The sequence below is a fragment of the Odontesthes bonariensis genome, chromosome 12 (assembly GCF_027942865.1).
Source record: "Odontesthes bonariensis isolate fOdoBon6 chromosome 12, fOdoBon6.hap1, whole genome shotgun sequence".
NCBI classification, from domain to species: Eukaryota; Metazoa; Chordata; class Actinopteri; order Atheriniformes; family Atherinopsidae; genus Odontesthes; species Odontesthes bonariensis.
The window spans coordinates 27,755,693-27,778,390 of NC_134517.1; the positions used below are offsets into that span (position 1 = coordinate 27,755,693).

At 38.4% G+C, this 22,698-nt stretch overlaps 1 protein-coding gene across 11 annotated transcripts in view; it reads left to right on the forward strand.

The window, feature by feature from the left end:
• The window catches only part of stxbp5l (syntaxin binding protein 5L), a 137,161-nt gene that overhangs the window by 24,458 nt on the left and 90,005 nt on the right, over positions 1 to 22,698 (forward strand). The gene's annotated exons all lie outside the window — the stretch shown is intronic.

Genomic DNA, 22,698 nt, shown 5'->3' on the forward strand with positions numbered 1-22,698 from the left:
CAGAGAAATAGCTTAGCTACCTATTCAAGATAGACAAGATAGTGTGTACACTGTCTCCACAGGCAGGGCATAGGCTATCCCTTATTTATAGCCTTGCCCTCTCTCTTCATTCTCCTCAGTCTTTCTGCCCCATCATTTCATGTTACTCAGTTGTCATGTTGCAGGCTCAGAACTGTCCATCCAGCACCCCATCCCCTGAGTCACCCACTTACAGTGAGGGTAGAGGATGTGAGTGCAACTCAGGTAGGACATTACACCCTCATAAATACCACGACTTCCAGGTATTCCTTTAGGAAACCAACGCCAAAGGCAGCAAACGGTTATTGATGCTTCAGCATGTGGTTTACATCGGTAGACATGGGGATTTCTGTGGTGACAGAAAGGAGTTACTATGTTTCAGGAGAAAGTTAAAGGTGCACAGTGAATAACCCCTAAACAAGAATGACTCCAAACCAAAAAAATTGTCTATGATTTATCTGTCTTTGAATGAATCCTTTTTCCCTGTATCTAAAAACTAACTGGGAAGCAAAGCTGAGATTTTAGCAGGATGGAAGCCCTTGAGTGACTTAGCATTTGTATTGACATGCTGCACACACCCTCGTCAACTCCCATGTGCCCTGTCACCGACTCTCTGACTCTGTCTCTCTCAATTGCTTAGCCACCCATGCATGCTCTTCTCTTTGATGCTGTTTCTCCTTCTGCCTCTTTTGCCTTCTGTCTATGGGACCCTTTTTCCTCCATATTTCCTCTATTTATTCAATTCACCCTTCCTCTGTCCTTCACAGCCTCTCTGAACATTCCTCCTTTTCCTCTCAGGACTTTCAATGCCCGCCTGTCATCTTCTGTAATGGTCTTTCTTGTTTTTTTGTTACTCTTTCCTTTCAAATGCGCTTCTCCCTTGTTTGAAGTTATATTTTGTTTCTGTTAAAAAGTCTTTTTTTAAGACCTCCAGAGACTCAGAGTTAAACATTAAGATGACACTACTGATTTGCTGTGCTGGACCGTGTTATGTGTGGGCTGTGTAGGATGGGACTTTTTCCAGTGTGTGTGTGTGGTGTATAGACATGTCTCCCTGGGTGCCTGTGGTGTATGAATGTGCCTCACCATAGCCAGAAGTGTGATCAATATAAAAACATAAAAAATAAAAAAAATCATTACTTGCCACCACGTGGGAAGATGCCCTTTCAAGATTTGGTCCTCTGCTCATGGCTTGAGCCCTGAGGGTTCTGCACAGTATCTTATCCTAGATGTTTCCCAGGACTGCACTCTTCTAGACAGAGGTCTTAGATGTTGTTCATGGAATTTGCTGTAAGCACTCTCTCAGTTTGGGAACCACAGCCTTGAGCTCTTTGATTACCACTTGCACCACTGTTTCCTTTCTTTCCCACATGTTTATTGCTTTCCCTTTCAGCCCTCTGTATCTTACTAGCTTGTCATTTTGATGTTGCTGCCAGTTGTGATTTTTAATTCAATTCAATTCAATTCACTTTTATTTATATAGCACCAAATACAACAAATGTCATCTCAAGGCACTTAGATAATAAAGTCCAATTCAAGCCAATTTGAATTCAATTAATTGTAATCATAATTATTTATAAAATAATCCAATTCGTTCATATAGAGCCAATTCAAAAACAATTTCCTAGCTAAGGAAACCAACAGATTGCACCGAAACTTGTCTTCAGTCCAATCTCCCGTCCTGAGCGTGCCTGAGGCGACTGTGGAGAGAAACGACTCCATTTTAACAGGAAGAAACCTCTGGCAGAACCAGAACCAGGAAGGGTGGCCATCCGCCTCGACCTGCTGGGGTTTGAGAGGACAGAAAGAGGTGGTGGGGGGGGGCACTGTAACAGTCACACTGTAACAGGTGTGACAGATGAGCTCCCCCAGCAGTCTAGGCCTATAGCAGCTTAACTATGGGATGTTTCAGGATCACCTGAGCCATCCCTAACTATAAGCTTTATCAAAAAGGAAAGTTTTAAGCCTGGTCTTAAAAGTGAAAGGGTGTCTGCTTCCCGGAGATATACTGGCAGCTTATTCCACAAGAGAGGGGCCTGATGACTGATGACTTTTTACATCTGCCTTCTTCTGCACTTTGTCAACAACTGGAATGTTTGGTAGGGTAGCCAAAACCAGTTTATCAGTCTGGATCTTGAAGTCCCACAGGATCCCAGCTGGGCCATCCTCCTGTACCTTTGACTATATATCCTGTTTTGAAATGGGGAATTCCAACCCATTATCAGTGTAGATGTCACAAGGGTACCTTGTTGCTGTTGCTCTTGGAACAGACCTTCAGTCGGTCAAATCTTAATCAGGATAAGCTTCTGCAACTGTCTTGCAATCTACACGAGTGAGAGACATATAACATTCAAGACACGCAATAGCCTCCTGATAATTTGCCATAAAACACCTGAAGGACTCACACTACAAGAAGCAAAATCCTCTGACTCAATGAAATGAAGGATCGATAAATTTGGCCATCATTCTCAATAACTTGTGTGAAAAAAACCATCAGTACAGTTAAATATCGTGATGGAATAATCATTCAGTAGGGGTATTTTCTATAACAGAGCCTGGTGGACTTATTACCATAGAGCAGAGCGATCCTGAGTGAAAACTCTTTTCCAGAGTGCTCAGGAACTCCGGCTGGTGCAAACAACAACAAAAAGAAAAGAAGGACACAGGTGTGGCTTTGAGAAAAATGGAGACATCTCAAGTGTGACCCAGCCACAGTCCTTACCTGAACCCAGTAGAGTGTCTCTGGAGAGATCTGAAAATGTATCTGCTGTTTTTAAAACCCGGTTGAGACTGAAATTTCTGCTAAGAAGTATGGATAAAACATCCAAAGAAAAGATGTGCCAAGTTTAAGAAGAATGGAGGAGACATCCAAAGGAAAGATGTGCCAAGCTAGTCGGATCATTACAGAGAAGAGTTCCGGCAGCCAAAAATGCTTTAATGAAAGACTAAATGAAGGGTCGGAATGATTAATTTAATAGGATACGATGTACTTTTGGCAAGTGTTTCTATGCGTGTATGTCTGATGTCTGGAAGGTGTGTAGATGACATTGACATTGATGGGTGTGGCTCAGGAACTCAGTGACTTTGTGGCTGCGACAATTTTACTGCAAGATAGTGTCTGGTGTCTTAATACTTCTATTGATCTTCTGTATCCAATCATAATGTTAGAGCTTGTTGAAAGAAGTCGAACCCCTGTTGCCATCAAGAAACATTAAAGGTGCAGGAACACGATAACACAATGGACAGTATTCCTGGTTGCCGTCTTTGTGTGACATATTTACCATGAATAGCTGAGTCAGTCACAGTAGGACTGGTCCTGCTCTGGTGAATAGTGCATAGCAACAATGTCATCAAGGTTGGCGCAGTGGGTTGGCAACCAGGCTCTCTGCAGTGGGCTCCTAAGACACTCCTCCCTCTGCCTGGGGCGCGACTACCAACATATGCTGAGATTTAGTTTATTGAGAACAAATAGAATAGAGAAGGAGCTTGTGTGTGTGTGCGTGTGCGCATTCACGTGTTTCTTTTTGTGTTTCTCTGCCTAAACCTGCACGTCTGCTTGCTGAGCACACATCTATTCGCTGTCAGTATGCATATATATTAATGTATACAGAAGTGCGTGCACACGTGTTTGTCTCCTGTCTGTGATGGTTTGTGTCACAGTGCTGTGAATGTGAATGCAGTTTCAATAAAAGGTTCGAGTAATAGAATTGCCCAGAGTCTGATAGACAGTCACTTCTCATAACAGTCAATGAGATCAGAGACTCGGAAGACAAAAATGAGGTAGATACAAAGACATAAATAGAAAAGAAGGGTGGGACAGATAAAGGAGACACAACGCAGGGGCCTGTTGATATTAGAAGTATGTTTATATCACAGGGGTCAGTTGACATTAATTCATGTCACATGTTGGTACCATTAATATTAGCCAAATTCTGTATGGGTGACTATTCAATATTATGGTAAATCCACATTCATTGGATTTGTATTGTTTCCCCTTATTCTGATTTTTAACTCTTTGCAGCACAACATCTTTTCAAACCAGGTCACTTTAAATGTTTTCATATTGTGACACTCACCTTAACTTCATGCTGATATTGATTTAACCCATATTACAAATCACATGTGTTATGTGTATATTAATAGCCATCTGTAAACACATCATTACATTTATTATCAAATGGCATTTACCTAAAGTATACCAAGTTTACCAAATATTCTGTAAATAGCACAGTGATGTCAGTAAACCAATTTACGTGACTAAAGTAAAAAATTGCATGCCCTTTTATCATTTCAAGGCACTAAAAAGACTTAACTGGTGGCAAATTTGTTGACAGTTCAGCGTAATCAAGATAAGTTATCCACCTCTGCTCATTGCTGGCTAAAAAGTGACTGTGGCTTTACTCCCGAGTACAGAACCTCTCATCAGCAGCTGCATGTTGTTCAATGACCAGCAGCTAGCAATAAGTAGGCTTAATTTGGTCAGCGGAGCGTGGGCTTGGAATGGGACGAGGTCACTCTGTGTACACACAGCTGCTGTTATAGTTTGTTATGAATCCCAGTGTGTTTACGGATATGTATGTGTGTGTGAGTGTGACTGAGAGAGAAAGGGGGGACAGGTCTGCAGTGCCAGTTAGACAAGCAAGCCCATCAGATAGTCATCTATTAAGTATTAATCATTGTCACACTGTGCCATTGGCTTTTCTGACTGTGTGAGCAGGCATAATCACTATTTAGCTGTTTAGCCGGGCCCCTGCAGAAGGTGGCCGGAGCCATAGCCAGATGCCCATGTCATGGGTGCGGGGTGCATTTATTCAAACCATTTGTTTATTTTTGTCTCTACTGTTGCCACATAATATGTCTCCAAACTCGAGCTCATTCTCAACAAACCTGTTGCCATGGACATGCACACATGCATGCATAATCACAACAAGGCATGTGTACCGCTGCCCAGTGTCTCTCTTTGTCTTGAGTGGATTATGCTTAATAGGATTTGCAGCCCTCTATTTGTAAACTAGAGTAATGACACTTTTTTACTGACACCAAAGGTGAGCAAGCAAAAGTGCTGCTCTGCTGGTTCGACAGAAAAGGGATGAGGCAGCAGTATTAAGTTACTCATTACCACGCACTGCGTTTTATCCTTACTTTACCCTTGTAGGATTGAGGATAATAGAAATGAATTGACTGAGTGAATAATAGGAAGAGTACGGTCATTTTTCAAATTCAGAATGATGTACTATTTTGCCGTTATTTTCTTTTCATATAGTTTTTAATGTTTTATGAATTATATAAAATGCATTATGCATGATTATTATCATCAGTTAGCTATCTACATTTTATTGACATCATCCATATAATTGGCCAAAGATCTAAGTGAATAATTTACTAATTTTTCAGAATCTTTGGTTTAAAAATACATTTAGATGTTTGTTATTTAGAAATGTTATAAAGAGAGGTTCAAATGTGTACTTTTAAGCACATCTACATCTATTAATCACATATTTAGCTCAGGAATTTGTTTGTTGCCCCTTAGCCTGCTCTATAGCTTTTATTGCATTTTTTGCCATCATTTTTTGATGATGATGATTCTCTTGACTTGAAAACAAAGAGTGGTACTGGAGGCCATTCCAGCCCACAGCATTGTCTCTACACAACAACCCTTACAGAATTACTAATGACTAACATTTGATAATTGGGCTTTTTTTTATGCTGCAGAAATAGTTTCTCTCTTGTTTCAATGTGATTCAGTGACTTTTCCTCATTGATAAAACATCATAGTGCAGATGGGTGTGGTGCAGGAGTGTTGTTCCCCACTGTGGCTGAAACTTTCCATTCAGTGCAATGCAGCAAGGCTTTCAGTCTGTACAGTCTCAAGGCACAGCCCCTTCTTGTATAATTAGCAGATAGTGAATGACGACTTACTTGACCAAACAATCACTGGCAGCCTTGACATTTATTTGGTGCTGAAAACTAAGTACAAAGCATGAAACAAGGTCAGGTAGGCTTTTTATTAGTCGGCAACGGGTGTTTTATGTTTGGTAGATGTAAATATTATGAAATCCACTGTGGGAAATATGCAAAATGAATGGGGATATTCATTAACGGCATATAAAATGCTGTGTAACCGGTAAAATATGTCATGATCCTCTAAACTCTTTATGTTTGTTGTGTGATTTTATATTGATATCAAGCAGCAGCAGAAGGGAAGAGGTAGGGCATCTTTAAGCTATGAAAGTGATGCAAATGTTATGCAGATTTAGTGGTAGATAGTGCAGCAGCTGAGTATCACGGTTCAGTGCATGAATGTGAACACTGACACAGGGAAGACGAGGGATTACAATTGCATGACAACCGTGGCGAGAGAAACAAAGAGATGGCTGCCTCACTGCAGCTAACTGCAGGTAGATGAGATGGATATACCATCCTGGCTTTGTAGTGAAAACAGCTAACAGCATCTGTGTAGATATAGGATTTGCATTAGCTTTTGTATTGTGTGTAAAGCCAAGTGGACCTACATTTCATCAAGTTTTCATCTGGTTTCATAAACTAATATGTGCTGCAGCTGTTCTGTGTTGCTGGATGATTATTGTTGTATACAGTACTTTCTTCAACATGCAGTATCGAGTGGCATGGAAAAAAACGTGATTCTCTTTACAACGCAAAAGTGAAAAATTAAATAAAGATTCTTTTTGCTTTCAGATTTATAATTCTCTGATAATCCTGGCCTTTCTTCTGTGCTTGTTGTGTGATTTGAATTTTAAAGTAATAGTATAATAACCTTAAGTATGTTAGTATGAGTAAGTATGGCTATTACTGTGGTTTTAATATTCTTTTTAAGAATGGTTGTACCATTTAGTTTTTTTGTCCCTCCATTTTTAATTAGATGACTTTGTCTTTCTTGGTTGCATTTACTCTGGTAATGTTAATTCAAAAGTTTGGTGTAAGACTCACCTTCCTGCTATGCACTAAAATTCCCATGCACCCTAGGCCTACTATACTCTTCAAAAGAGAGAGAGAAGCACTCAGTGTTTGAATGAAAGTCTTTTGACATTTGCTACTCCAATCCCTATAAGTTTTTCAAACGAGGGAAAAGAATGAGTGATCTTCAAAGAGCTTTTATCCTGTTTTCTGTCTCCATCTTTGTGCTTAGCCACTTACCCTCATGGCCTCAACTGTTTTCTCCTGTTGCACCATTTTTGCACTCTACAATCATGCAACCTGTCTCTCATCTTTCTATTAATTTCTTTGGCCCTCAGTTTTTCCACTATCCAGATAAAAAAGTAATATTCTGCCTGTGCTTGAAGAAAAACTCTGTTCTTATTTTATATCTTTCTATCTTTCTGTCTCTTTTTTCTTTCTTTCTTTCTTTCTTACTTTCGTTCTTTCTTTCTTTCTTTCCTTCTCTCTTTCTTTGATTTATCATTCTTTCTCAGATTAGCTTTTACCAGAATGTTATAAATGCGTATTAATTACTGTGTCCACTCATCAAAATCCTATAACAGTGTTGTTTCTGTTGGAGGCAGGACACTGGATCTTTATCCGAATGGAATCAAGCTCAGTGGTCCTGTGTCCACTCGGATAGGAGCGGTGAATCAAGGAATGAAAGGTCAGCTGCCTATTAATAGCAACGCCAAGCTCAGGAAACACCACCGGTACACATTCATGACTGCTAAATTAAATAGTACCAGGTGTAGATAAGGTGACATGATACGTTTTCAATTGCGACTGTAAAATCAAAATTTCTCCAATTGATCTCTTAAAATCAAAGATCTCATGCTATTTAGAACATTTGTTGACATCATACGCATGATCTATTCAACCATTCATTGAGCAGTGTATTATAGAATAGCATGGCTTTTTAGTGCTTTGAAGAATTCAGAAGCACAACATATTGTTTGAACAGCTGAGCATCTTCAAATGTCATACAGTAAGCAGATCCAGCTAACTGGCTGCTTGTTTTGCTTTTTCTACTGTAGCATTTTGAGTTGGTTTATAGGGGTTAAATACATAACCCCTATAACCCCCAAGCGGTGTGCAAAAGACACTAAAAGCATGTCATGATGCTGTAAAAAGCAATTTACTTATTTTGAAACGGCACAAATGGGGTAAAGAGAAAAATACTTGAACCAGATTATTATTTGGGATAAGCGTCCTTCATCTTTAAAAACAGCAGCCATTCTCCCAGATGTGTATGTACGCAGCCTTTCAAGGTAGATGCTGTTGGAGTGTTCCAAGCATCCTGAAAAGCTAGCCACAGTTTCTCTGTGCAACTACCCCAGTTGCTTCCTCCTCTTCTTCGTGTAATCCCAAAGCTCCACCCTGCAGGAGCAACATCCTCTGCTGCAAGCATCTTTGTTCTTCATTTCACTGACGATATGTAGATTAAGTTATGTGTGTGCATCTCATTATACGAACACAAAACAGGTCTGTAACAATTGATATGCACAACCAAATATTTATTCAGTTTTCTGTCAATTATAATCATTTTAAATGTGATTGTCAGGCTTCAGCTAAAGATGCAGGCAGCACTGATAAAAACCTGGCATGTAAAGATAGCAGAGAGGAAAAAAGAGCCAGGGCCCCACAAGGTTCATGGACACACAGGAGACACACACACATCCGCTAATCAAGCAATAGCAACATACTCATGGAGAATGGAGATATGGAGTGCTGTAAGATTGCTCAGCTCACTTGTTAGGATTGGCAGATTGAAAAGGGAGTGTTAAATGATTGCTCTGAATCAAAGTGCAGAGTTACTTGTGCTGGTCATTACCAGTCAATTGGCGTTTTTGTCTTCAGACATCAATGTTTAATCTAACCACCAATCTGCCATTTCCCCAAACTGTTCTACTGTATTCTGATATTTTATGTGTTGGAAAAAATGCTCCGAAAAGTTGCTATAGGTATTAAAGCTCTAAAGATGAAATAAGTATGAAAAACTGTATTTTTCTCAAAGGATGCAAGTTTGCATTGTTCCAAAAAAAAAAGAGGATAAAGCAGGTGGTTCGACCTTAACCTTTATGTGATATTTAAAGTTTCCCTTCAAACCTTTACTTCAGAAAGGTCACTGAAAGATTCAGTGATTACTGCTCTGTGTCTTTAGCAAGACTAAAAAGTCAAATAATTGAATAGGAGAGTGGTGGATGCAGTAGGTTCTACCGAATGTTTGACCTATGCTATATTTTGCATTACATTTGAATCTAACAATAACCTAACTTGTACACTATGTCTGCACAGAAGGTGCAACATGAGCAGCACATTAGCAGAGCAGCAGCAGCTTCACCTCTCTGCTTGTCTCTGCTCAGGATGTGTGAGTACGCAGATATGCTTTGTGACATGTTTGTAATATTATAGCTCAAGTAAGATGTAATTGGTTAACTGGCCTGGAATTATGAAAATGGAAGTGTGTCCACAGTGTGAGATTTGCACGAGAGATGATTATAAAAAACAAAATTTCTGTGAAAACATGCTGTTGGCTTCCTGCACTTAAGAACACTATAAGAGTATTCATTTTCTGGAATTGAGCCACTCTGTCTACTAAGCTTCATTGGAATGATTTTATGTCAAAGCAGTTTGTTTTTCCCCATCTCTTTCACATTATCGCAGTCTACCATGTTTATTTTTTTAATGGGAATTATGCCAGATAAGCTGGGGTCTGACTTGATCGAGGTTATGCTGTTATCATCACAAACTGAAAAGGAATTCTACAAATGCAATTAGCTGCGCTGCCAATGCAATGGTACATGTAATCTTTAAGTCTTTAATTAGACCAGATCCCATGCCCTTTTGAATTATACGATCTGGCATGTTGAGACATGTTTGCTCCACGTGATGGTGGAGGTGTGGGCATGTCTGCATACTGAGCTTGTTTTTGGCGCTGTGTCTCCATGTGTAAACACATTACATAATGCGATGCTCATTTCATCTGAGGCGGAGGAAGCTTCAGGAGGAAACTACTGAAAAAAACAAGACGATATTTTGGAATCTATGTGACAGATCAGACAGAAAAAGCTGCTTTGCCTCATTTTACGTCTCTCTGATTCCATGTGAAAAACTGTGTGCATTTAATCACAGTTGAAGATTAGCTTGTTCAAACTATGTCTACACTGATTTCAAGTAAATTTGAAAAGTCAAGAAGCAATGAGAACAGTTAGATGGCTCATGAGCAATTCTGCTTCCATTCAGCTAGGATATTATGATCCAATCTGCCTTAAGTAATGTAAATGAAAATATCCAAAACATTCTGTTGATACAAAATAATAACCAAACCACCAAGAGATGATATATGGCGTTCTCTCATTTATTTTTTATCATTTGGTATTGGTAGTTTTTTCTGGACTCATAGTTCATTCCGGTTAAATTCATTTTTGTCAAATATTCTGGCTTTGATTTATGGAGTTAAATCAGTCTCAATTATCACAAATACACAGGACGATTCACAAATACACAGGACGATTCACAAATGCGCAGGACGATTCGCATGTACGTAGGACAATTCACAAATATACAGAACAAGATTCACAAATGCACAGGACGATTTACAAATGCGCATAGAACAAAAATTTGTAAATCATCCTGTGTCCCTTGAAAACAAATGTAATACCGAAACATTTTTTTATTTGATTGAGAACAATTTACCTCTTCAATAGAAAAACACAAACTGCTGCACTCAACATTACATGTGATAGACTGAACAGTGATGAGAGTAGCTGATTATCATCGTAAGCAGAACCCAGATAAGTTATACTGTGTTTGGACAATTGCAACTGCAGGTACATTTAAATTCAATTCACTTTATTCATATAGCGCCAATTCCAAATAGATGTTATGCCGAGACACTTTAAACAAACTAAACCAGTTCAGTATATGTAAAATGATATGTTATCCACTTATACAGCATATATTGTCACTGTCCTGTATTCCTAGTAGCTGCAGAAGCTGCAGTACCTTTATACTAGTTGTACCGTAGAAGAAGAAGTCCCATTTCCAGAATTTTGATATACTTCTTGTGATACACATGTTGATTAGCCACAGCAGATTTGAAAGGCAATTGCATGTACAGTCAATCCATCAGCAACTGGCACTTTTTACCTTACTGTCCACATAGCCAAATGGCAAAACATTTGGTAAGTTCATGCCCTTTTTGTGCCCTTCTTCATTTTTACAAAACTTCAATTTGCGAGAGACAACAGGGTCAGGAACAAAGGAAAAAAAGACAGTGTATTCAGTGTTATGTGATAAGCATTAAGTAGTACTCAAAAGGAGAATTGATTCGGACTCTGTGATGTTGCCATGGCTACATTAATACAAATAACTATTGTGGACAGCCCAGATGTACTTGTCCATCTGTTTCATTTATCAGAAAAAAAGGAACACTGGAAATCATAAGTCTAATATCACAGCTACATTTAGTAATACACAACAAAAGAAACCCTTTAAATTCTAACAAATGAATGGTTTAAGGGCATGTGGACCCAGCGTTAGTTCACATTCCCGTGCCAACAGACTCACAGGAGACAAAAAGGATGGATCAATGGGGGAAAAAAGCAGACAGCCTTGTTTTTTTGAGAGGCGTGTACCCCAGGCATGTACTTTTTTTGCCTGTCAATGCTTTAATGAAGAAGATAGAAAAGATGTGTCCTTGGCCTGGACAGAAGAGGTGCAGCAACTGTCATTAGTGTCAAGGTGAAACAGAGCAGCGTAGCATATTATATCTCATTAATTCATTCGGGATATCAGTAAAACAACAGACCCTTGCCATGGGGCTTTACTGATGCCAGCTGCTTGTTAATTTGATTCCTCACCTCATCGCCTGAGCCCGGAGACTCTGTCCGAGCATTTTGTCTAGACATCCACTTGTAAGACAAAGAGACTGTTGTTATTGCTTTTCATTCTCTGTCACAAGCCTGCGTGTGTTTGTGGGATCTGAACAAGTTGGCATAAGAAGATATATTTTCCTCATAATCACCATTGTGTTATTGTGGGTGACGTGGGGAGGATGGTCTTCATTAGAGACTTTTTGACTTTTGAAAAAGAAGCATGCACAGTTGAGAAATGGATGGAGCCCGTCAAGGACATAGGCATGAGTTTCTGAAAGGTTTAAGTCAAAGCTTTGTGAGTGATGATGCATTCCATGATTTCTAAAATACACAAAATACTGTGGAAGGAAATGTTTTAAACCTGCTCAGACATTAACAACTTAAAAATATGTATTTTTTTTAGCATGTTCTCTATACAAAATCAAAGTATATGCTACCACCCTTCCAGTTAGAAGGGTGGAGTTTCTTTAGTTTCTCAAGTATGGCAGTTGATAAGCTATTTCAATTAGGCAGTTATTATTACATCCCTCAAGTTGCTGCATATTTGTGAGCCTGGGCCTTTGGAAAACCACAGTTGATGTGGAACATGATACCGCCCACAGTATACTTGTACCAGATTGCTGGCCTTCACCCACATGTCCTCACCTGCGCTGCTAGATGAGTAGGTGGAGGATATGGGAAAAGTGAATAAATTATACCACGTTTTTTGGAAATGTAAACATAGTTTTTGGCACATATCATCCAAACACACATATCCATCTCTTCATAATGCTCAGATGGTTACTACTGCAACACACAAGCAAACAGAATCGAATGTCGTCATATGATTTGAATTTGATAATGTGCGCATATGTTTTGAGACAAACTTTTCAAATGTATGTGCATATTACAGATATGACAGCATTGTTGTCTGTATCTTCTTTACTTTGCATACTAAAATAAATGATAGCCTGTGTAAAGTCACAAAATTGAACTGTATTAGAGGACAGGGCTGTGCTCTAAAAAGTGAGGGATCTTAAGATTACAAGAGACACTAATAGATCACAAAGGTGAGTTAGATCATCAGTTAGATCATCAGTTAAATCATCGCAGCACTTGTCTTCTTTACAAGCCATGGTTTCAACATAAAGCTTACAGGTATATGCTCCCTTTTAAAAAGGTGGGTCTGTTTAACAGTTTTTTTTGTTTTTTTTAGCAAACCTAGTTTCTTTCTGGTCACAGCTCAAAGGAGAATGCAGAAAGACAATTACCTATATTTTCCCAGTTTCTCTCATCTCATACTAACGCCAATAGGTGGCTCTTTTATCTAGTCTTCTGGGCCCAGAATGAGGAATGATAAAAAAAAAAAAGGCAGAACACAGCGTAACAAATTCCAAGAGACAGATAAAGGGATCTGCTGGGCCAGGTTGTAAAAAAAGGAAACTTTGGGTGAGAGACCTAACAGAGGGAAAAAAAAAACAGCGGTAAGGGACAGAAACGGAGGCGCGCCTGATGTAGCCAGAGTGGAAGTACAGGAACTGTGTTTAGGCTGAGAGTAATTTCATTTTAAACTAAATATGTTGTTGAGTAATCAGACTGAAATTGATCATTGCATGCAAACATACAAATACAATATAACCATGTAATATATTGCTCCACTTGAGGAAAACATTTTTTTCTTCAATCATTAGTGCGCATTTTGTGCATCATTAAATTTATTGTATCATATACAGTCATACCCTTTGGGGGGGACTAAAAAGGTTTGGCATTGGCAGCTGTTCCATAATATAACTGCAGCATTGTATTCTGGACCAACTATTTTGATTGACACTGGGTCGGAATGTAGGTTGCTATGTAGCCACTTTAGTTGCTATAGTTTTGTAATTTCTTTACACATAGCAGTTTGATGCTCTTAAATCTGTCACTGAGTTATGCTTCCCAGACATGATTTTTTTCTAGTTTTTGTGTATACCAGTTTGACACGGTACCTCCTAAAACATTATTAACACGTCATGTTAGCAGTGTTAGCACCATCTCGATCTGGACTAGTTTTGGCATTGAAATGTAAACACACAGGAGGCTGGTGCATATATTTGCATTTAAATAAGAAGATGGTGGAACACAATCAGATATTGCAGCTAAAACCCATGTGTTTTTCATTGCACACGTACGTGTTACAGTTAGAGTAAGTGAAAATATTCTCACTTGAAGGTGTTTTCCAAAAACTTTGGTTTTACTGCCCAAAAATGCATATGCATGCGGATGATAAGCGCAAACATAGAAAAATCTGCAGTTCCAGCTGTTTTCGTGTGTAGTGCCTTTGACATTTTTGTGAAAACTTTTGCAATTTAAGATGAACTCTTGGATTACCACAACTGATCAGCTACCTGTTATTTATTCCTCTGGTTAGCTCTTACCTTTTTTTAACCTTAACGATGGGATTTCTGTTTAGTGGACAGACAAACTTCTCTGTGACATGTATAAGCTTTAAAAGTCAGCTTTGATTAGTATTTTGGGTGTCAATCCTTGTGTTCCTTCCTTTCCTCCATTTCTCTCTTTATATTGTTTCTGGTTGTTTTCAGGATTTGTAGTTTCTGGGGTGAATGAGTCATACTTCAATAAAACAGCACTCTAATCTCTTCTGTAATAACGCCTGCAGCTTTGTGGACTGTAACATGCAAAGAATGTTACGAGCTCAGTGTTGCATCGATGTGTTTGAGTGTAAATTTGCACGCATTCACACGATGTATTCTTGCATTTTCAAATGACATAAAAAGCAGAACAGAGGTTGTGGGCTCTTTGGAAAAGAATGCGTGCCTCCGATTATAAGCAGGCGATTGGTGTAGGTGTACATGTGTGAACACGTGGGTGCATGCAAAGACGCCTGCAAGGAGAGGAGGAGAGAAAGAGGTTGGAAAGAAAGAGGTTTTTGGCAGCATTGCGGAGTTGGGCTGATTTATCTACCCACATTGTGACTCACCATTCGTCAACCACACAGTTTACGTTTTAAAGCCGTTACTAAAATGAACAGGGAAAATGATAGAGAAATGGGGGAAAAGAATAAAAGGAGTAAAACGAAAAAACAGAAAGAACTAGAGTTTGAATATCAGAGGAGACTTTAGGAAGTAAGGAATTAAGTTTTACAGTAAAACCTGGGTTGTATAATAGGAACGTCATCTCAAGTGTAGCTGTCCAGAACAACATTCGGTTTGGCATAAAATTTCTTTAGAATGATTGGTTCTGCCACTTTAGCTAAACAATTTAAACTACATGTTTTCATTTGTCCAACTTTGGCAAGAACCTTTGACTTGTCTGCATGCAATGTTTGGGCAATGTGGACTTGAATCCACATGACTTTAAAGTTGAAGTGAAGCAGAAATAAATCTGCATTAATACCCAAATGAAACACACTAACAGGTCAAACAGAGCTCATTTTAACCAAAGGAAATTATAACATTAAATGCGCACACTACAAATATTAAATATCTTAGTCACCTTGAAGCTTTGCACTACGTTACCAACATTGTTAAATTTAGCAAATTCCATTGTCCTGCAGAGGTTTCAGCGAGATGTCAGAGTAGTGTGAGCATCCCAGGGAGAGACTCAGGCAGTCGCAGCGGTGTATTGGTGTATTGTTGATCTGTTAATCCCAGGTGTGTCTGGTAAAAGTTTGTATAACTACCAGTGAAAAAATGGGGCAGGTGTTGGTGGTGATTTTCAGCTTTATCACTATGGTTCTGCTCAAAAGCAATCCACTGAGCATCCACTTAACAGGACTTCCTGAAACCTCAATAGGTGTGCTGCCCTCGAGGCATTTCGCTGCAGGCTCTTAACAAATTAATCCGCTGTATGAATTTACTCCAGTATGCGCACATGTAGTCCTGTAAAAACTGCAGTTTGAGAGAGTTAACTTGCAATTTATCCACAAAGCATAAATCGGATTCTCTTAGCTGGTTTGTTGCTGGGTCTGCTGTGATGCTGCATTTTAGCATCACTTTTCACTTAATAAATCCAGTTTCTCTTGTTTCAAATTCAGGGATCGTACATGACCTTGTTAAATGTAGAACAGTTAGCTAGTTGCTAATTCAAGGCTATTGCATTGTAAAAGGCCTGTTTATAGTGTTGCAGTCTAAAGGGTGGGTTCAGCTTTTGCTCGCATTTAATACCTAAATGCATTGTGTCATGGAAATGTTATTTTACACCAGCTCTAAAAATCCAGGAAAAGATATTGGAACTGCTCAACTCCTCAACTCCACAATTCAGTAAAATATAGCTTTCTGTCTTTAGACATGTTTTAAGCAACCGTTTTCAAACACATATAATGTGTTTCCATAAAAATGTCTGGATTTGCTTCACTCAAACTTAAAGATTAATTTAAACTGATGAATACATTACAAATATGGCACATTTGAGACTAAAGTATCATGAACTGTATATAAAATAAAAAAAATAAAAAAAACGTAGGATCATTAGCTATAATATCATGGTGGCTTGCATCTGAAATGCATTTAGTCTTTTAATTCCAGTGAAATTTACTGTACTTGAAGTTTTCTTGATTCTGATTTCAATGTATCGAGAGCCACAACGTGCATAAAACCTAAATCAGTTTACAAGAAGTCTTACTAAGTCTGGGTCACAGCAGGGTTTTTGATATAAGTTTATGAAAAATTTACACAGTCTTCACATGGGATTGTACGTGGTTCCAATAGCAGAGTGTGCTGACTGTTCACATAGCCTAGAAGAACCTTGTTACACATGGTTGTTTGAAAACTTGTGAGTGGGAGTGTTTGGGCAACTGCCTTAAGCAATTAGGATCATGTGAGATGAGAAATATTTTTAACACCTTTGGACATGTGTATAGTAAATACCTGGCAAAAAGTACACATATAAGACCAACAAATTCTCACAGAAAATGTTACTGCTTGTTAGATCCTTATATTTGTGTCACCGTTGTCTTGTTGTCCTGGGAGTGCATGATTTTGGATTGAAAAGCTATGTTTTCCTGTGATTAGTTGCCATATACTGTGTTCATACACGAGTCATTTCTGTTAACACTGACAGTTGTGTGCTCACAAGTGCTTGATTGAATTACCATTTCCTTCCAATCAGTGTCTAATTCTTAAAAGCACTTGACAAGCACCGCAGAACACTTTTTGATACCAAACATAAATGGCTTATGGATTTTTTTTTTTTTTTCAAATAACAGGTGATGATTGCAATTTTCGGGTTGTTCAGGCCCAACCCTCTCACACTACAATTACCTCTGAAAGCTGCTCTATTTGCCCTCACTAACAGGGTTATTTAGCCTATGTAGGTAAGCAATATATGTTTTCCTGCACGCCATAACTGTGGTCAACAAAGAGAACAGCAATGTGACCAATGAACCAGAACTAAGAGATGAAAATAAGTATGGTGATACAGGTCCACATAGAGGTCCGAAACTCAGAGGTTTAATAATTTAAGCCAAGTCATATCGGTTTTATTTATATGACTCAGTAGTACAGTGCCTGAAGAAGCTTTACAATCTATATAACATATCTGATCTCAGATGTTTAATTTGGGGAGAAAAAAACAAAAAAACAATAATGAAGTGCAGTTAAATGATTACAAGTTGTAATCCCAGGTAATCATTTTAGCCCGTTTAGGTAAGAATTAAGTAGGAGGAAGTCATGGCTGATTTTATATTAAATCAGCCAGAGGGACACAGCAGAGCAGAATGTAGCTGCAGCTGTGAAGAGCATGGAAACAGATATAATAGATTAATCAGAATCTGTTGTGAAACTCTCTGAATTAGCCCAGTATCCATTATTTAACTATTTCAGGTAACTGAAACATCTTGGTTTATTTACAGGGGCTTGTTTTTTTTTGCCAAGCATAGTTAAGTTATAGTGGTCAGTTAACCCACTGATTCAATGATAGATAGTTTGTATTTTGCTCTGCATAAGTTGTATGCTGGCTGGCAAACAGCACTGTGGTGCATTCCACCATCATCTGAAATTGATTCTGGATCAGGAATCTTTCATTATTGTTAGCAGTACCTAATTGTTTTAACAGCATTTTAATTGGATTGTGGAAGCATATAAACATTATCATATGAATTTTGATAGCTCTAGAACAATGTAGTCTGAAAGAATGATAAACTGCCTCCAGTACTTCAGTATGAACATACAAGTGAGCCCTCAGATACATGACCTACTAACTGTATGGTGACCTCCACAGAATATAAATACAATACAAACATACACTCTCTCATGACTAATAGATACACCTTATTATACTCAAGATTGCAAGAAACCCTACAAATATCTCCCTTTGCAGCCACTTAAGTTCCAGAACAAGGAAAACAGTAAAATTGCTAAGTTAAACCTACTTTTATATGCATACACATTGCTCATTTTAAGACTTAAATGTACACAATCAACATCAGACAAGTGTCCACACATTTCAGAAAACTCAATGACAGCTTCATCATCACTCAGCATCTAAGACTAATCAACAAATGGCAAGGTAAATACAGTTTATGTATGGAATAACCTTGATAAATATAAAAACTATCTGGAAGTACTAAGTGGTAGCAGATATTTTCCACCGTCCAGTGAACATTACCAACAACGTAGCTGCAGTGAGTGCAGCTTTCACACTGATGTTTGTCCCTGGAGCAACACCACAGTTGGCAGGTCTGACAAGTGCAAAGACACCATAGATTCTGGCCATACTCAGCACTAATGCAAAACAAAAGTTTTGACACCTAAATTGATTCTCAATAGGCACTGACATGGGCTTTGCCCATCACTTAACTGATCTCAAGAAAATTGGATCGCGGAAATATCTGGCAGTTTGGCAGAAATGGCAAGAAATTATAGTGTAATAAGAGAAAATGATAGTTGTTATGTCTATGTTGTCACTCTAGACGGAAATGTTGTAGTAAATTCTAGTTTTGAAGATTCTCATATTTAAACAACTGGGTTAGGCCATTCTTTATGGGTAGACAAGACATCAATAAATACTGTGAAACACTTTGAGGAAAGAAACAGAGCTGTATCAACAAAACTTTTGGGACTACTTTTTGTCATTTTAGTTATATTTTTTTTAGTATTTCACCTTGCGCTGTACCTATGACTGCAGTATAATACTCAGAGAAATTATATATTTGTAGATTTGAATTAGATTAAATCCCAATCCCAATTCCAATTTGTTGCTCTGTGAATTTTTCCACCAACAAATGAAAACTTTAGACAGTGGGATTTTTGCTAGATTTTATGACCTTTAATGGTTCCTTTAGTAACTCCTAAGGTGCCTAGAAACAAATGTAGTGATTTCATGGCCAAACCTGCTTGGTTTTAAGTCCCCCTACATTAGAAATGAAATTTTAACTAAAATCATCCATAATTGCTTTGCAGATACCTGCTTTAAATATTTAGGGCCCCACAAACATTTTCAGAAAGGTAAAGTCAGACAGCCGTTGTTCAACATTGACTATTTTCAGAGACCAACCCTGATTACTTGCAGGTTGTGGCTGTACGATTAATAGAATAGAAATAGAAAAATAATTTATGACAATGATGAATAATAAATAAATAAATGTGAGAAGAACATGTGACTGTTAAAACAATGGGGACAAAGGACCTCCTGAGCCTCTCAGTCCTGCAGTGCAGTGAGTTGATAATTTGAGGATATGATATGCACATCCTGTGAAGAACAAGTAAAATGTGAAGCGGGGCTATGAGGAGAAGTTAGCACATGCTAGGTGAAGCAAACAGTAGGCCAAGGTTCTTGGCTTGCTGAGCAAGCCATGGGAGCCCAGAGGTGATTGAGAAGCTAGCTGACTTAGGTTTGCGAGAAACTCACTGTGGTTGCTTGGCTTTGAGTTCAGGAGCTCGCCAAACTAGTTCTCAAGCAGTGCCTTTTTAATACTGCTGAAAGCCATTAGACAGTGAGTGCATTACCTCTCTTATATTTCCACTTGTATGTGATCTTGTATAGTTTGGCTTCCTCTTCTTAAGAATCATTCTCTGATTCAAACATGTGTGGTGGACTGTCCTCAATATTCAGAGTCAGAGTAAACACAGAAGGGCAGTAGCTTATTCATAAATCCCTATTCAGTGTAGTAGGAAAAGGTGAAGAGTCAATGCTAAGCCATGTTAAGACCTTCATTTTTATTTTTTTGTGTGTGAGTGTGTGTTTTTAATGCAAACGCTTTAAAATGTCCAATTTGGAGGAACACATATGAGTCTTTAAAGGGATTAAAACCTTCTGGAGAGGGATTTTAAGAGAGTCTGTATTTCTCAGCAGTTGTACTCTCATGGCTGTGATTCTCTGGGTTAATTGTGTTCAGTGGGCAGTGAAGGACAGCAGCAAGTTTAGTCAATCATCAACTGGAGAGATACTTTAAAATGTATAAAAAATTTTAAAAAATGTGATGGAAGACTAAGGAACATAGTGTGACTAAGAAAGAAGTGTATCACTGTATCTCTTCAAATAAGACACTTAGAAAGTTAATCAGTCTTTATGTCAGCGGTTACATCGAGTACTTTATCAAACATACTCTTGCTACTATCTGGTGGATAATGTCTCCAAATTTGTTCTTAAATGAAGAATCTTAAGGGCTGTAACAACTCTGTTGATGTCTGTTGATTATGTTTCATGGCCAAACACCTGCAAAATGATCTCAACTTTGGCATTTTATGTTTTTAATTGACAAATTGGCAAACTGTCATGATAAAGTAGAGTAAGAAAGTAAAATTTTAAACTTGCAACAGCTAATATTGTTATTGCAAGCATGTGTTAATGCTGATTAAGAAAGACTTCATAATGGTTACCCCCCCCCCCCCCAGCCCCCCCCACCCCCCCCCCCCCCGTTTAAAAGCTAATCAATCTTTGGAGGCCTGAGAACAATGATTAGATTTGAAGATACAGTATGTAAATGCTATTATAAGGATATGATGAATTCACTTACTGAAGTCGCCAGTTGAAGTCCCCACTTTAAAGGTACTGATTGAACCACCATTCATAATAAGTTTTGGCATTCGTGCATTCAAGCAGTTTAAACAGTCATGCACAGACAACATATTAAGCACACAACTTGGCAGCATGGCTCCCAAAAGCTTGTGCTCATATGTTTCACGCCCCCACATATTTGCATGCACTCATCACTGACTGTTAGTACTCATGCAGTAAGGATTATATTTGTAAATTTGCATTTGAAAATAAAAATCGGTGCAAGAAGCCCCTAAGCTGTGTTTTGAGAGGTATTAAAGACGTGTTATAATTTATTTTTGCTTTTTCTGACACTGAGGCAGAAAAGCGATTAAACATCTTAACATTAGGTTTTAAAACCTTGCCTAAGTATTTTTTGTAAAACCTCAGCACAAAAAAAAATATTTAAAAAAAATACCTGTCAAATTACTGGAAGCTTCTTTTTATACAAGCAGTAACATAGTCTATGTTTTTGAGCAACCCTCTTTACTTCCCCTCATCATTTTATTTTCCATGTAGAGAGATGATAACCAGTCCATATTTGCAGAGGTCAACTTTTCCTTGCTCTTCACTGTCCTACTTGTCATCTTCCTTTGCTTTATTTCTTTGCCAGTAACAGTCTTCTACCCTCGATTTTATTGTTTGCCACAGCCTCTACCATTTCTCTCTCCTTCCCAAATAATCTCCCCATCCACATTTGTCTTTCTTTCCATTCCCCTTCATTTACCCATGTTTACGATGGCCATCATTATTTTCTGCTCCCCTGCACTGACTGTCACCCCAGTTTCTTTTTCTTCACCAAATGTCTCTGCCTAGATGGGGATGCATCGAGGCAGGCAAAGAGGCAAGCTGGGCCAGACTATGGGTCATAATGATGGTACTGGATTCTATAAAAAGCCTGCAGGCTGCTGAATCAATAGCTCCAGTTGTCAAATTGCACCTTACCCAGCGAGAGAAAAAGAAGAACTTGACTTTTCACTGGTTGCAGCACTCTGCCGTTGCTCCGCCTGTGTGTATGGGTGTGTTTGTATGTGTTGTGTATTTCTGGAAATCATGTGACTATAAGTGTAATTCTTGATTGGAAGTGCATGTACCACAGCAGGATCTTGTATTAGCCACACTTAATTCTTTGGAGCAATAAAACTCCCTTCGCTTGCAATTTTTTGTACTTGGCAAATAGCTCAACTCTGATTTTTCTAGTCCTAAAACATATACATACATGTGGTAAATACACGTACCATATATTGAGAATGAAATTTTTCAGTTGCTATTCACTGTTTTTATGATATTTAATGAATATTTATGAGTAGCAGAGTAATTTAGCATTAAAGGTGCTATTTCTAATATGAAAGGCAAAACAATGCCCCTTGTGAGTAACACGTCCAGGATTTTACCCTCTGTTGTTAACAAGCACTTCCTCCTTTAATGTTACTGCTCTATCTGCAGTCTCTGCCCATAAAGTTACAAATTTGAATAGAGAAGTGATGAAGTCTAGAATATGTTCCTGCTGCCATGTCTCAGTGAAATCCATAATCCTGCATTCCTGATGTTCACTCCATTTTATCGTCAGCATTTCAAACTTGTCTATTTTATTTGCTAGTAATCTCACATTCCCTGTGATGATCAGTGAAAGAAATTGGTAAAACTTCGTCCTCCTTTCTCTCTGATTTGCATCTGCTCTACCTCCAAGGCATCGTCTTTCAAATTTAGGATTTTGGTTATTATTCCAGGCATTGGTTGGGTTTAAGAAAGCTTGGTCAACTGCTCACGTGTGTACAATTGGCAGCTCTCCTTTGTAATGGTTACTCCTCATGACAGATTTTGGAAAACAAGTGCTTCCAACCCAGAGCAGAAAAAATGTTCAAATATCAGGATTAAGCTCAGTTAAGGATAAATCGTGGGTTTAAAC